This window comes from Otolemur garnettii, unplaced genomic scaffold (genome assembly GCF_000181295.1).
Source record: "Otolemur garnettii isolate 467f Iridium unplaced genomic scaffold, OtoGar3 scaffold00118, whole genome shotgun sequence".
Taxonomy (NCBI): Eukaryota; Metazoa; Chordata; class Mammalia; order Primates; family Galagidae; genus Otolemur; species Otolemur garnettii.
The window spans coordinates 4,220,174-4,236,085 of record NW_003852513.1 but is presented as its reverse complement, the minus strand read 5'-3'; positions in this window follow the sequence as shown (position 1 = coordinate 4,236,085).

Below are 15,912 nucleotides of genomic sequence, written 5' to 3'. Positions count from 1 at the left end.
TGGATATCATATTACTGTGTCTGTGTTCTTTTTAAACTTTTCTCTCTTTTGAAAGTGTAGCAAACATTATTCTAACATTTGATAGCTATCTTTTACATTTGCTATATGATTATGCTATCACAATTATTAAAAAATAAGATATGTACTACTAAAATAAGATTATTATTGCAAAAACTCCACATTTTTTCACTGAGCTCTAATGTAAACAATAATTCCTCAACATATTGGCATCACTCATGAGATCTTACTAAAATGCACACCGATCAATACTCATAGCTTGGATTCTTGACAAATTCGAAGTCTACTGGGGGACATAGACATACAATGTAATAGAATTTGATAAGAATTATAATAAAGAAATATGCCAAGGGTTCAGAGAGCAAAAGGGAAGGGCCAAATAATATTGCTCTGAAAGATTATCTCCCCAAAAGATAACCTCTAAAAAATTGTCCCCCAAAAAACTACTTGGGATTACTTCTAGTAGGGATATGTCTTAAAGGAGATGAAGAAGAAGTCTCCAGAAGAAAAAGAACAAAGGCCATTTTCACCAGAAAAATAAAATTCACACAACAAACACTTACTGACATTTACCACATTTTACTCATCTGTGTCCTAGAAGTAAAGTGGCAAACAAGCCACACAAGGTTAAGGGTTTCCTCCCAGCAAGGGGCAGATAGTGAACCAGGGAGAAAAATCAGTTATGAGTGTTGTACATATAATTAAAGCAAAAAGATTTGATAGAAGATGGCTGGGGGATTAACTTAGTGCTACTGGTAGGGGATGACCCCACTGAGGAGGCACCATTCATGACAAGTGGGATGGGAGGAAAACCCCCACAGTTGGATCATGGAATTTGTGTAACGAGAGAAACGAAAGCAGCTAGTTGGATGCTTAGTTAAGGACTATAGGCCAAAGTGAATTCTAAAATGTAGCAAACGGTTTATGGGAATAATAAGGGAAAGAACTTTCCTCGTGTAGCACCTGTAGTCAAGTGAGAGGGACCTGCAGACAGAATGCCAATGAGGAAGATGATGCAACTGTCAATTCAGTGGAAAGAGGGGGACATCTGAGCCCAGCCAGCTGAGTTACAGCAAGCTGGAGATGTTTCTCAAAAGAGAGGTAGATGCTAGGTATGTTAAGACTTAAAGACTGACAAGTGAAAGATTTAAAGGTAAAAATATTTAAGAAATTAAGGAAGAAAACAGGGATCATAGTTTGGGTAGTCCCCTGTGACTGATGATGCAATTCAGGAACAGTATAGGTGTTTTCAGTGGACAATGAGGACACAAGGAATACGTTAGCTTGAGGTATGGTGGACGTACATTGATTGTATGTTGTTTGCAAGGTACTCCATAGGCAGTACACTAGATACACAAACCTAAGGCTCAACAGACAAAGCAGAAGATTTCAAGCTCAGCAATAATGATGATGAAAAGTCGTGCCAGAAAATATTTGTGATAGTAAGATTTTATGCAAAGAAATTCAACACCTAATTACCAATCTGCAATGTCTTTCAATCACAAATCAGAAAGCCTGTCATACACAGTTGTGTCATTACAAGATAAGAATTCTCTGAACAAACAACCCCCTCTAAGCTTCAAGGAAAACTTTCTCCATGTAAATAGAAAATCCTCCAAATCAGTTGATATTCTTTCGAAGTTAGCAATAATGGATCTAGCAAATAGGCTTTAAACTTGGAAATTCTCAACATGCTTTAACTCTGTTAATCACCAAAGTGAATTTTATGGGTACTTAGATTCCAGATTCAAATCCTAACTTGTTCTCTGTATGGTGCCTTACATATCTCAATATTCAACACGTAGCAGAGTCACCTGTCTGTGCCATCAACATAGGAGCTACAATAGAATGTCTACTGAGACACAGGGAGAAAAAAGTTCGTTACTCTACAATAGGGGAAAAGTATATTATGTAATTAAATAGATAGTGAATGATTTCTATTTTCATATCATAAAAAATCAGAAGAAAACATATGTGTCAATGTCAAAAAATAATTACATGACATAGTAGAAAAATCGTGAGGCTTAGGTTAAGGATACCATATCCAAGTCCAAATAGTGTCATTTATTAAATCTCTCTGAGCTCCACTCTTAATGAGAAAAATAGTGCCTACCTTTCAGGGATGTAATGTAAAAATCCATGTATAAACCACATAGGACTATACCATGTAAATTTCAGTTAAGGGTGGCACCTTTTAACCAAGCGTTAATTAACTAAACAAATAGTAGGAACACCTGACTGAAATTAAGTTTGAGGAAGGATTTGGGAACAACGGAGAATTAGGTCTGTGGCTGGATCTAGTTTTCTTTCTACCCTCAACTTGCAGGAAAGTACCCTAAGAGTACCAGGAAAGTAAAGACAGTTATTTCTTACATCTAGTCTTTCAAGTTCCATGGAGTTGTGAGAAAAAGAGGGCGAGAGAAAGCTGAGGAGTTCATCACCTGAATTATAACTGAGTGAAGACCACTCAATGCAATGGCTTAAGTACCAATTAGTTAAATGACAAATTAAAGCTGTGATTCCTTGCTGAAGGGCAAGGTAAAGCTCTGAAAGTGGTGGCCTAAAATCCAAACTACAGCGACTTTCTAAAATACCTGGTGTACTCACTGAAGCTCAAAAGCTATCATTAATTGTTAAGAAAAATAAGATCACTAAATCTAGAAAGAAACTTTTTTTTATTAAATGTAAATGTTAGAACATTTTATGTTGTTTTGAAAATAATGTATATAAAATAATGCATATTAATATTGTGTTGTGTTAAAACACATTTACCGCTAACTAAATGCAACATTAAGGTTATTTTAATAAAAATTAAAATGTCTATTTGGTAAATAAAGTGTGATATCTAAGGGAAAATTGCAAATAAAAAAAAAGAAAACCTTAAAGTCACAGGCTCTAAACTTAACTGCTCATTACAATCAACTGGGGAGTTTTTAAACCTCCCACTTTATGAGTTTCATTCTAGAGCTTCTACCATGGGTGGGTTCACCTTGGGAAAGAGTAGTTTAAAAGCTCCTTGGGTAACTCTAATATGGTATCAATGCTAAGTGTCTCTGACTTCAAGATGAGATGCGTGGTCTTCACATACGTTTATACCCTGTAAGCATTACCATTAGAAGTCTGAGTAAAGACTTGTGACAAATTCTACTTTAAGTTTTAACATTTTAACTTAAAGTGACATAAGATCATACCATACCCTAATAAGTCCATCAGTGTTCTTACTGAGTTTGTGTACATACTGCTGTAACAAAGAGAAAGTTTAATATCCATCTCTATTCTGTTGAACTTCTATCCAAATATTGCCAGAAATGACAGCTCCTTGACTGTCAAACCATCGAAATGAGCACCTCTCAGTGTGAAATCTCAGTTCAGGAAGTTAGCTCATTTATCTATCTGGAAACACATTTTAAAGAATATTTAACCTAGGAGACAAATCAGAACATATTTCCTCTTAAATCTATTTATCAAGAGTTAAACTAACAATTTTGTGGTAGTGATAAACAATTGACTGTTGCCTTCCTCTAACTTTTACCAACTCTCGATCCTTCTATTAAATACCTTTCAAAACAGTGCGTCCGTTTAGTGGTACAGTACATAAATATTATTGGTTTTTGTCTTTTGGCTGTTATACATCCCCCATTCATGCAGACATTCTGTAACCCTCCATAGAAAGTGGAAGTCAGACTCTGCATAAAACATTGATTTTGCCCCATGCGTACATGTTACCTAAAAACATGAGCACTACACACTAAGCCCCCTTCATACTGTTCAATTGCTGTTCAACTCCTTGCCGAGAACAGAGCTGACATAAGGGATCTTTGTAGCATTAGTGAGTTTAATTCATTACCCACTTATTTATTTAGGTTATAAAGTCTACTATTACAAAAAATGGTTTAGGAGAAAGCTAGCTGTCTCCTAACTGTTCTTGAAAAGTCTTTAATTGTGTCATCATATTTACTTACAAGACAATTAATTAATTTTGATCACCTATGTATAAGTAATATATATAATTTTAAATAAATTGTATAGCATACATATTGTATAACCATATATAGCATATATAATAGCTAAGATCAATTTCTTACATTTAATAATATTTAACCTATTTTGGCATATTCCTTAATGATAATTCTTATCAATGTTTATTACATTATACCTCTATTTTTCCCCCATATACTCTGAATTTACCAAGAATCCATCCTATGAATTTTCCATTGTTAGTGTTGATTAGTGTGCATTTTAGTAAGATCTCATGAGTGATGCCAAAATGTTGAGGAAATATTTTCAATACTTTTGCTCAGTGAAAAAGGATGGATCTATTTTACAATGATAAGTTTATTTTAATAATATATATCTTAATTTTGTTAATATCAAGATGAAATAATTATATATAAATTATAAAAGATAGCTATTAAATATCAGAATGATGTTTGGTACTCTTTGAGAAGAGGGAAAAGTTTAAAAAGAACACAGATAAACTAAACACAGTAATAAAAAATATGACCACAAAATATCTCACGTATGAATATTTTAAAACATTTTCCTTTGATTTATCCTTTATACTACATTTAAAATATTATAGCATTTTTGAAAATGTTTGTAGATAGCATATGCTACCTATATTTAAAAATAATGAAGGAGTTATTAAAATATTTCCATAAAAATTAGACATTATATTTAACAAGTTTAAAAAATGCTGATTTATATAATCAGAGAAAAAGACAAGTAAAGCTATTTTATGAAGAAAATGACAGTTTATTGCTCAAAATAATTGACTATAAGTAAAAGAATTATTATTATTATTATCATTTAGCTTTTCTCTTGTGGATGGAAGAAGGAATGGTTGGAAACAGGAAGCCTGATTTAAAGTCCCTGGTGAATTCTGGGCCATCCCTATAGTTAGGTCACTAATTTGGATTTGTTTCTCCCACCTTCAACTGGTCTTGTTTTAAACATCTTTCATAAGCCAATTATTTTTCCTTTGTTTTAAATTCTCCGAAAAAATGACTACCATCTCAAAAAAAATAGAATTAATAGGGGATTAGAAATCTCCCAATATATCTACAGATAGGCAAAGAGACTCAGTATTAATGTTCCAATGACATGCACCTTTCAAGGAACAAAGTCATGATTCAAACTCAGAAATTCTATTTTTGGATGGCTGCTATTTCTACTCCACTGGACATCTCTTCTCGGGAGGACAAGCAAAGAAAAATGTCAAAATACAGTGTAGATGACAAATAAAATAAGTTCAATGTTTCTCTCTACTTGTGTGTGTGTTTAAGAAAAACTTCCCCTGTAAAAATAAGGACGTACAATAGAGCGTAGAAACAGGAGGTGCTAGAACATTCACTTCTTCAACTTTGCCTGCAACTGGCTGGGATTTAGTTTCTCTGCTGTTTCTTGGTGGTCTGCTGGCTCATAACTGCGGCTCCCTGTTCCATTTTATCTTTTATACCCACTATAAAAATCCGTCATAAATACTGAGTGACCAGGTTTTCTATCCCTATTCTACATCTAATCCTCAGTATTTGTGACAGTTAAAATTCAATGTATTATTGCTTTACTATTCAAGAGAGGCTCAATTATGTATAATTTTATTTAAATTTTAGAATGGCTACTATTTACTGAAAACCACATAAAACCCAGGAAGAATCTTTGAATGTAACTTAATTATCAGCAGTAATTACACATAGAAGAAAATGCTTCTAGTTTATTTTGAGAGGTGGCTCAGGACTGCAAATGTTGCTGATTACTCCATTGTCTTCTCTGGACTGGACTTGAGCAATCTCATCTTTGCATTTTGCTTCATAAAGCAACCTCAACTCAGAGTTCCTGATTTATTTTCTGTTTTCATACTGTATTCAATTAAATGTTCCTCTTGGGAAGTATATATTTTCAACAAACAAAAAATTCAAAATTTTAGTGTAAATGATTAGAATAAAGATATGGGATATTAAAAATGCTTCTTTAGTTGTTCTGAGGACTAAAGTATTACCATTTATTCCTCTTTTCTTACGCCTCTGACCTGATGTGGGATGCTCTAAGGTAACTTAACAATTGATTTTATAATCTGTATGCAAAAATAATAAAATAAAATATACATATATTATCTTTAACTTTGACCATTTTATATATTTTATGAGTTTTTGCAAAGAATAAAAATAATATTCAAAGTGACATCTTAGGCTTGCAAATACATTTTCATATAAATTCTGCTCATAGATAAAACCTCCACAACTTCCACAAATCCTCTTCTCTAAAGAATAGTCAACTCCTAATTAACTGTTTCTCCTTATTTGGTGAAGACAAAATGAAGAAAAATCTGTTTTGTGTGTGCAGAGTCATGTGTATATGGACTTTGAGGCTAGTCACAGCTGTTAAAAAAAATAGTAAGAGCAAACTTTGGAAAGCTCACATGTTGACCTTGAACTCTATTCTACTGCAATTTTCATGCCGACACTCTAAGTTCTATGGTTGAAGGTTTATGGGCACTACAGTGAGTATAATAACTCTTTGACACTACCACCAGCAACAAAAAGGAGAATCTCCTAAGCTAACAATTTTTTTTTTTTTTTTTTTTTTTTGTAGAGACAGAGTCTCATTTTTTCGCCCTCGGTAGAGTGCAGTGGAGTCGCTCCAGCAACCTCCAACTCCTGGGCTTAGGCGATTCTTCTGCCTCAGCCTCCCAAGTAGCTGGGACTACAGGCACCCGCCACAATGCCCAGCTAGAGTTAACAAAATTTTAAACAAAAAACAAAAGTCCTGGTAAGATTAGGGATTAACGTGATACTTTTTAAGTTTAGGGAGTTTTATCTTTCCTTCTCTTCATATAAATATAATATTTTGAAGACTTAGATATCCAACTGCAGGCTACACTCAGAAAAAAATTGATAAAAGCATAAAACTTTGGACTATTCTTAGTTACTCCCAATTCACTTAATTGCCTTAAGACATCTGTAAAGAACCTGTGGTTGAGCCAAAAGACCAAGATTTTGAGATAGAGTGTACTAATGATGACTTCCATTGAGTTTGCCATAAGGCCAGGTATGTACAGTTTGTAAATAATTCTCCTAGACACATAGTAGTCTCTCCTGTTTGGCTCCAGCTCTCTGACCTTGGCCACTTCCTTGCCACCCATTTACCTTCCTCCACCAGACCTAATACAGAACCACGAGAGTTAAATTAGCAAGCCATCCGTAACTGAGAATTGTGTAAGTGAACTAAAATATCCTTCTAAGTAAATATACTGCAAAATAAACTATTTCTAAGAGTTTGTTCTTACTTAAGGGTGTAGAGATCTAGATAAATAGATAGATAGATATACCTGTGTGTGTATAGTGAAACAGCAAACTATATTATCACAATAATAATAAAAATAAAAACCGTGATGTCAAAATAAGAAGCAGAAAATAAAGAGATTTATTTGCAAAATAACATGCCTGGAACACATCGATGTGCTGCAACCAGAACAAACTATTTTAAGAAAAAATTGCCTGTGTTAGATCATAGGTCTTACTCAAATAGTTCAGTAATTATAAACTATTACACACAAATTTAGACGTGAATTAAAACAGATAAATCAACCAATCCAGAGTTACTTTCTACTTTTCCTTAGGACAGTTGTTTTCCAGCTAGGCCATCACTTATTTGTAGCCCACCCAGAGAGATCATGTGGATATTTTGAAAATTATGAAAATTACATAATCGCAAGTTCCATGGGCATCATACCGGGGCACGCTTCCTTATCTTCCTTGATTCTCTTCCCTATCCGCTAACTAAAAACACCCAGCTTTTGCTTCCTTTCTAACTGCTTCATTTTCCTGCACTATCTGCTGGATTTTGGTAGATTCCAGATTACTGAATGCCAGGGTTGTTTTTTACTATCAGACAAATGCCTGGAGAAAAAGAAGCAAAAAAAAAAAAAAAAAAGCAATTTCCTTATGAAGAAAGTGATGTATAAATTAAGCCTGCCCTTTCTGACAAGGAAAGAATAAATTTCTTACTTTCTGAAAATAAAAACTATTATCATTACCATAGGATAGGATCTCATTATAACCTTTGGAATCAGGCGTAATATACTACATTTCCATAATAAATAAACATGGTTACTATGATTATACTATAGTTCTCTGATACAGAAAATGCCTTTAATCAACTGTAAAGATAGAGCTCAAGAATTTAGGCCACCACAAGCTGCAGCGGGCATTACATCTCTTTCTTCTCTTCCATTTCTTCCAATTCTCACTCTGAAAACCACACTCAGCCGTTGCTGAAATCAGTGGAATCTTAACCTACGATGTACCTTACAACCACTCCTATTCTTTCTATTCTTCTATTCTCTCTATTCTTATTACTATTTATTTAATTAAATCTTTGTCATTTCTTAGCTAGACTTTGAAATGGTCTTCTAAAGGATTCTGTGCCTCTAATCTCTTACCCCTCCAAGCTAGCCCTCAGATGGCTTAGTAAATCAGAAGACAGATATCAGTAACTCTTTTTCTTTTTTAAGATTCATAAAATAAATTCCACTGTGTCTAGCATGGAATTTAGGTCATTTCCTCAGCTCTGTGAATCCAACTGACACTGTCATCTTCATTCTCCTCTCAACTCTAAGTCACATTCATCCATAGTGATTAATATATATTTCTGTCATTGACCCTATGCAAAGTTCAATTTAATAATTACATCCTCCCATGTATCCCAAAACTTAATTATACAGCTTTTCACTGCCCACTGACAGCAGTGTGTTTATCCTTCACTTAAGTATGAATTTTATCACTCTGTCATATAATGTAGAATGTAAATATTTAGAACAATTATCATTCTTTCCTAATATAAATGTCCCCTTTCCCTAAGAATCTAGTACTGTATCTCCTACATGAGATTTATTATGTAAAAGTGGCAAAGAAAATGGGCTGTGGAATCAGGTAAGTCTGGGATCAAATCCTGAGTCTAATATTTAGTAGCATCATACCACAAACGCGTTATTTAGTTTATTTCAACCTAAATGTGGTTTCTGTAAAAGGAGTATGTTGATAGTGCCTACGTGATAGGATTTTTATGAAAATTTATGCAACAAATATTTATGGAAAACCTTCCTTTGTCCAAATATAGACTGAGATATACAGTGAAGGAAAAAATAGTTGTGCTTCCCTCCAAGGGTTTTAAGGATTAAATGAGGCAGTGCATGCCATGAGCACTTTGTACCTACCTTGCATGTCCTTAAAAAGATTTTAAATTAATAATGTACTTGCTACAACATTTTTATTTACATATCTTCACCAAACCCTCATTGAACAATTACTAAATGCCAGATCCTGTGATTACTCTGAAAATATGAAGAAGTAAGCCATGAATCTTACTCTCCAGGAGCCGAAGCAAACAATTAAGCAAATAGCATGGTGCAGAGAGATGGGTGTTGATGCACTAAGTGCCGTCAGAACACAGCGATGAGATGTATAATCCAGAACAAGTGCAGGCCAGGGGGTGGAGGAAGACATCTTCTCAACTCTTCATATAGTTGAGAAGTAGCCTAATAGTATGAGTTTGAACAAATAAATTCATGAAGTCATCCTAGATAAAGTACTATAAACCTTGCTGAATATCACTACAGTCACCAAAATATCACACTAAGCCAACGGGAGTACTTTGCAGGTGATAGTAGTGACAGTCACAAGGAGGCATGTTGTACTTTTTCTAGAATAGGTTCATGAACTTAATTGCCAGACCTTGTACAGTGACAGCTCTGATGGCCATTCTAGAAAGAGCTCCAAATTGCCTTGAAGGGTGGACTAGGTGCCAGTATCAGGGCATAGCTACCCAATGGGAGTGCTTCAAAAGTGACTGTAGTGATATTCAGCAACGAGATATGAATCACTTTTGTCTAGGATGAATTTGTAAACTTAATTGTTTAACCTCATATTTTTTTCAGTTGAAAAAGAGTAAAGTGCATTCTAGGCAGAGAGAAGCCTGTGCAGAAGGAAGGAGGCCTGAGAGGCCATGACAGAAGTGAGCATGAGCATGAGCTCAGGTGGAGGCAGGAGATGTGGCATGGGCAAGGGGCTACAGGAGTCAGGACACAATGAGCTCTGAGTGCCCTGCCAGGAAGTTTGCACTTCTTCTTGAAATAAAAAGAAAATTATCAAAGGATTTTAATCAGAGCAGGAACATGAATGGATTTGCATTATAGAAGGAACACTTACTCTAGTTGTAATGTAGAGAATGAATTGGGGAAGCGGAGAGACATTGTGGTAATTCAGGCAAGATGGCTAGCTGGTAGGCTTTCAATAACTATTTGTTATATAAACTAGCAATTTTAACAATTTACCCCTCAAATGCAAGACCAGAATCTCTGCCATTGTTAAAAATGACTTAGAATTAGCCCATGTCACAGTTGTCACTCAGGGTCAGCCATTACTCTTATTTTATTTACATGGGTAAGTGAGTAGGTAAAATTATAAAGTATGATCCTACCCTGCCAGAATTATATTATTAAGACATCAAACTAACATAAAGAAATAATAATGAATATAAAAACAAATAAAAATAATTAATAATAGTATACTTTACTAGCTGGACTTCACTGAAACACCTTTTAAGAGATTAAGAGATTGCTATAGACTAGGATGATCAGGGTCACTCTGTGTGGACTGACCATGAAGGAACTGGCCTAAGCAGAATTAACTTAAATGAAAGAAAAGCAAATATTTTCACTGTTGTGCCTGGTCATGAAAGGGAGAGAATTGGTTAGGTTGATAATATCATAACTTCAGAGTTGGACTGAAAGTATTGAGTGACTGTGGCTACCTCTGGCATTTTTAAGGCAGGCATCATGACAAATATACTGAGTATTTCTTGATCAATCATCTTAGACACTTCAAAATACTAATTATCCCTTGTAAATGTTAATAATACAAGCAATAAAGAACAGATGGCCAAATGATCAGAAAACAGCTGCTGTTTTCTTGTCAAACCCAAAGATGTGAGCAATGTTTCTAAACAAAGGCCTAGAAGAGACATCTTGGTGATGAAATTCTCTGCTCCAGGCCTAGGCCATGTATCACCTCTCTAAAGCTGCCTACAGGCATTTGCAGGAGATGAGGGCTGGAATGCTGTGGATGATCTCTGCACAAGGAGCATTGTGAGGTCACAGGCAGGTCACCCAGGAGGTGAGGGCCAGAGTGGTGTGGATGATCTCTATGCAGGGAGCATTGTAAGGTCACAGGCAGGTCACCCAGGAGGTGAGGGTAGAATGGTGTGGATGATCTCTGTGCCGGGAGCATTGTGAGGTCACAGGCAGGTCCCCCAGGAGGTGAGGGCCAGAGTGGTGTGGATGATCTCTATGCAGGGAGCATTTTAAGGTCACAGGAAGATCACCCAGGAGGTGAGGGTAGAATGGTGTGGATGATCTCTGTGCAGGGAGCATTGTGAGGTCACAGGCAGGTCCCCCAGGAGGTGAGGGTAGAATGGTGTGGATGATCTCTGTGCAGGGAGCATTGTGAGGTCACAGGCAGGTCCCCCAGGAGGGTGACCAGGGCAGGAATGGTGTGGATGATCTCTGTGCAGGTCACAGGCAGGTATGTGTTGTGAGGTCACAGGCAGGTCACCTTCTCCCGGTCTGTAGGTGAACACAGGGGTTAATCTCTTCGAAGCTCAGGGTAAACTCCCATTCATTTTCTACTCATAGGACAGTGACAAGCTTAGGAACAAAGCTGAAGAGAACACTCCACCTAAGGGCACGCTACTGTTCCCCACAGCTGGGATCATTACCATTAAAAAAGACTGGGTATGCCCCATACACAGCCTGATCCAACACTGATTTCTCTCTCCTCAATTTTTCTCTCTTCCTCTTCTGTTACCATCCCCATCTTGGCACCTGGGTCAGTAGGAGAAACCAGAGACAGTATAACAAATTGTTTAGCAACAAATTTATCTAATGATGTCAATAGAATTTGCCTTCTGTCATATTTCCCTTTATTCATCTGCCATAGATCATGTATATCCACAAACCAAACTCTCAGTGACTACCTGTATCTAACCATTAAGCACCTATAGTTCCTATATAGAACTTATCGTGAGTTTGGAGTTTCAGATGCTCAGTCTCTTCTTGCTGACAGGAGGGACTGAAACCTTGCAGGAGGTTCCTCAGTTATCATGTGGGGGCCAACAGTCATCCCAAACCAAGGCAGCTGCTACACAAGCAAAGGAAAATGAACTTCCTAGAGCTAGCCCACTGCTGTCCAGAATGAGATTGTTTGACATAAGCTCATATGATTTTAGATTTTCTCCCCAGTGACAGGAGGGATAGGATTTAGGGGCTATTCCCCAGGATATGCCTGTCTTTGGATACAAGGAAACAGGGAGATTCAAAGTGAATTTTGTTTTCGGGGCCATGGAAACCTTCCAGCTTCTCTCCTTTCTCCACTGGCCCATCACTCTTCAATGACCACTGTCAATGTTTCAGAAGTTGGCTAATTATACCCTAAATTTAATTCCTTTTCTTACTGGCTCATAGCTGGCTACATTTCCCTGCTTCCTGTGGAGTTGGCATAGACATGTGAATGAGTAATAGCAAATAAAAAGAAATAATTTACACTCCTGTGCCTGGCTCCTAAAAAACTTTCATGTGTGATTTTCATATTTTTACCCTCTCAGCTACTTGATCTAGACAAGCAAGATGACCTTCACAGTTATGCATTGGAAATGGAAAGTTCATAGATGGAAGAAGCCTAGGTCCTTGAGTCACTTGGTTTTATTCTTTGTTGAAGTAGTACTAGTTTACTTGGTTTCTGCTCAGAGTGTGGTCTTTAGTCCAGTGATTTTCAACCAGTGTGCCATGGCACACCAGTGTGAGAGGATCTTAGGTGTGCCATGAAAAAAAAAACTGTTTTTTTTGTTTTTGTTTGTTTGTTTTTTGAGACAAGTCTAACTCTGTTGTGCTTGGTACAGTACCCTGGCATCATAGCTCACAGCAACCTCAAAGTCTTGGGCTTAGGAGACCTTCTTGTTTCATCCTCCTGAGTAGCTGGGACTACAAGTGCCCACCACAATGCCCAGTTAGTTTTCCTATTTTTAGTAGAGATGGTGTCTTGCTCTGCTCAGACTGGTGGGTCTCCAACTCCTGACCTTAAGAGATCCATCTGCCTGCCTCAGCCTCCCAGGGTGCTAGGATTAAGACAGTGATCATCACAAAGTGTTTAAAGATCATTAATTAAATTACTTTTGAAAAAAGTTCAAGGCACAGTAAGTATGTATTTTTTTCTTTTACTTTTTTTTTTTAGATCAACGCAATTGAAGTGTGCCACAAAAGTTTAAGTATAGGTTCAAGTGTGCTCTGAGGTAATAAAAGGTTGAAAAACCACTACTCTAGGGGATGATCTTTATCCCTAAGGTATATGGTCTTCTTAGGGTCTCAACCAAAGCCTGAGTCTTTAGTGAAATCTTTCTACTCAACTAATAGCTCCAATATTTCCCACCATTTTGCAATCTTTGGTAGCTATAGTCAGTGTTCATTCCTAAAGGATCTCTCTACTAAGGCCTAGAAGGTTGCCCCGATCATGAGTAACCCAGTGCTTGTGGAAACACCTGTCATAAGCTGGATAACGTGTGCACAGCTGACTCCACAACCTGCAAATGCTCCACTAGTGCCAAATTGCCAGGCACACTTACTTACCTGCCTCTTACAGTTCAGTGAGATGGTCACTTGCACTTGTTGGTTTCCCAGCTCACTGCACCAAAATGACTCACTGAATATTCTGAATATTACTGAAACATACAAATCTACCAAAAGTAATTCACTATGTGATTCTAACACTGCGTTTTAAAATAAAATCTATAGATTTATAATTGCATGTGCATATATTTTACTGATAAATTACAAGAATTATTTGAGAGTATTTATAACTTTACAAGAAAACAGCAGTTACTTAAAAATATCTGTTTTTTTAGGGAAAAGTATCCAATGTACTCAATACTTCTATGAAACCTACTTATATTTGCTCACACTTTGTTATGAAAGATAGAAAACAACTATAGCCCAGGATGAAGGAGAGAAATGGAGTGGGAAGGGAGGGGAGGGGAGAGGTTTGATGGAGGGTAAAAGGTGGGACCACACCTATGGAGCATATTGCAAGAGTACAAGTCAGATCTGTCAAGCGTAGAACATAAATGTCTTAACACAATAATCAAGTAAATGAGGTAAAAGCTATGTGGACTGGTTTGAAGTAACCAAGTCAGATTGTATAAAAAAAATCAACACATTCTACCACACATACACATAAATGTATTCATGATCTAAAAAATAATAATAATAAAATAAATAAACTGAGGATAAAGATTTCGGTTGGAAATCATAGGAGAGAAGCAAATTAAAGGCGCTTCTCAAGAAATCAGAGACTTCAGTGTCATTTCTATACTTGATTAAATTTTACTGTAATGGAAAGGGAAAGAGTCATTTTTAAGAAAAGAATTATTTCCAATAAAATAAGGTCCAGAAAAAAAATTTTTAAAGTTGATTTTTTAAAAATATGGAAGCGACCATGCTGATTGGAAAAGAGACAAAACTATATTAGTAATGTTAACATATTTTGTTAATATTGCTTATTAGGCACATTTTTTACAATGAAGTATACCATTTATATAATTTTAAAAAGTTTTAAGGGAATGCAGTCAAACATTAATTCTAGAAAACCTCTTTAATTAAAACAGAAGATAGCTAAGATATAAAAACAATAGTATATGAGATTCCTTGAACAAAATTCATGAATTTGTTCTACTGTTAAAATAATAACAAAGATTAGATATGTAAATAGTTATATAAACAGTTTTATAGGCCAGCAGATTGTTTGGTATATGTTGAGTAAAAACATTAAATACATTCACTACGTGATAATTCAAAGCAAAAGTACATTGATAGCAAATAATGAGCAAGTTGAAAGTGTTCAAATTATCACAATTTTTGTTACTATTTGTTTGTCCCTTCATTCTTCCAGTAAACTGGTTGAACTAACTATCAATTTCCCATCAACCCTTTGTTCTTACGTTTTAGAAATTGAACAAGATATTGGAAGTGAAAGGAAGCAGATGAGCAAAGCTTGCATTGTAGGTGTCTTGAAGATTAGTTTGAGAAAACTCGGCTAAATTGTATACTTTTGAAGTCTCAGCTTTTAAGTCAGTCCAGACTCTGAGCTCTGGTCCAAATGCAAGGACATTGGATACCTCCATTTCAAAGCTTTTCATTCCTCAGGATGAGGTGTTCAATTTTTTAAATGTAACATTCCAATTCCCTCATGATCAAATGGTTCTTGAAAAAGAACAGAAGCTTCTGAAACATTGTTATAACAAAAAAAAAGAAAGAAAAAAGAAAAACGAAAAGAAAAAAAAAACTACAAAGAATAGATTCATGCTTAACCAAAACTAAACGGCAAAAGGATATATTCCAAATATTTCTACCCAAGGACAAAAAACCAACAGAAAAACCTATCAGCAGGGTCAAAACACTGTACATGAAAGAAGTGTCCCAAGCTTTAGAGATGAAAAGAGCTAATGGTTATGTAAACCTTATAACTAACTGAATATAAAGAAATAGAACTACTTAGCAATGGTAAATGGACAGAAGAGGTACAAAGTGTTAAGGCTACCATTATTCTTATGTACATATGTCAGTAGAAAGAGGAAATCACTAATTTCAGTTAAAACACTGCAAAATTTAGTGTTTGTTGACATATGTATATACTTACAAATATGTACAAATAATATACACACAGATATAAGACACATAAATATGTATGTTCAATTAAATAGCATATAATTAGTTAATTCATTACTTATTAACTTATTCCTCATTCACTTATCTATTCACTCATTCATCCAGCAAATGTTTGCCCTTCTATG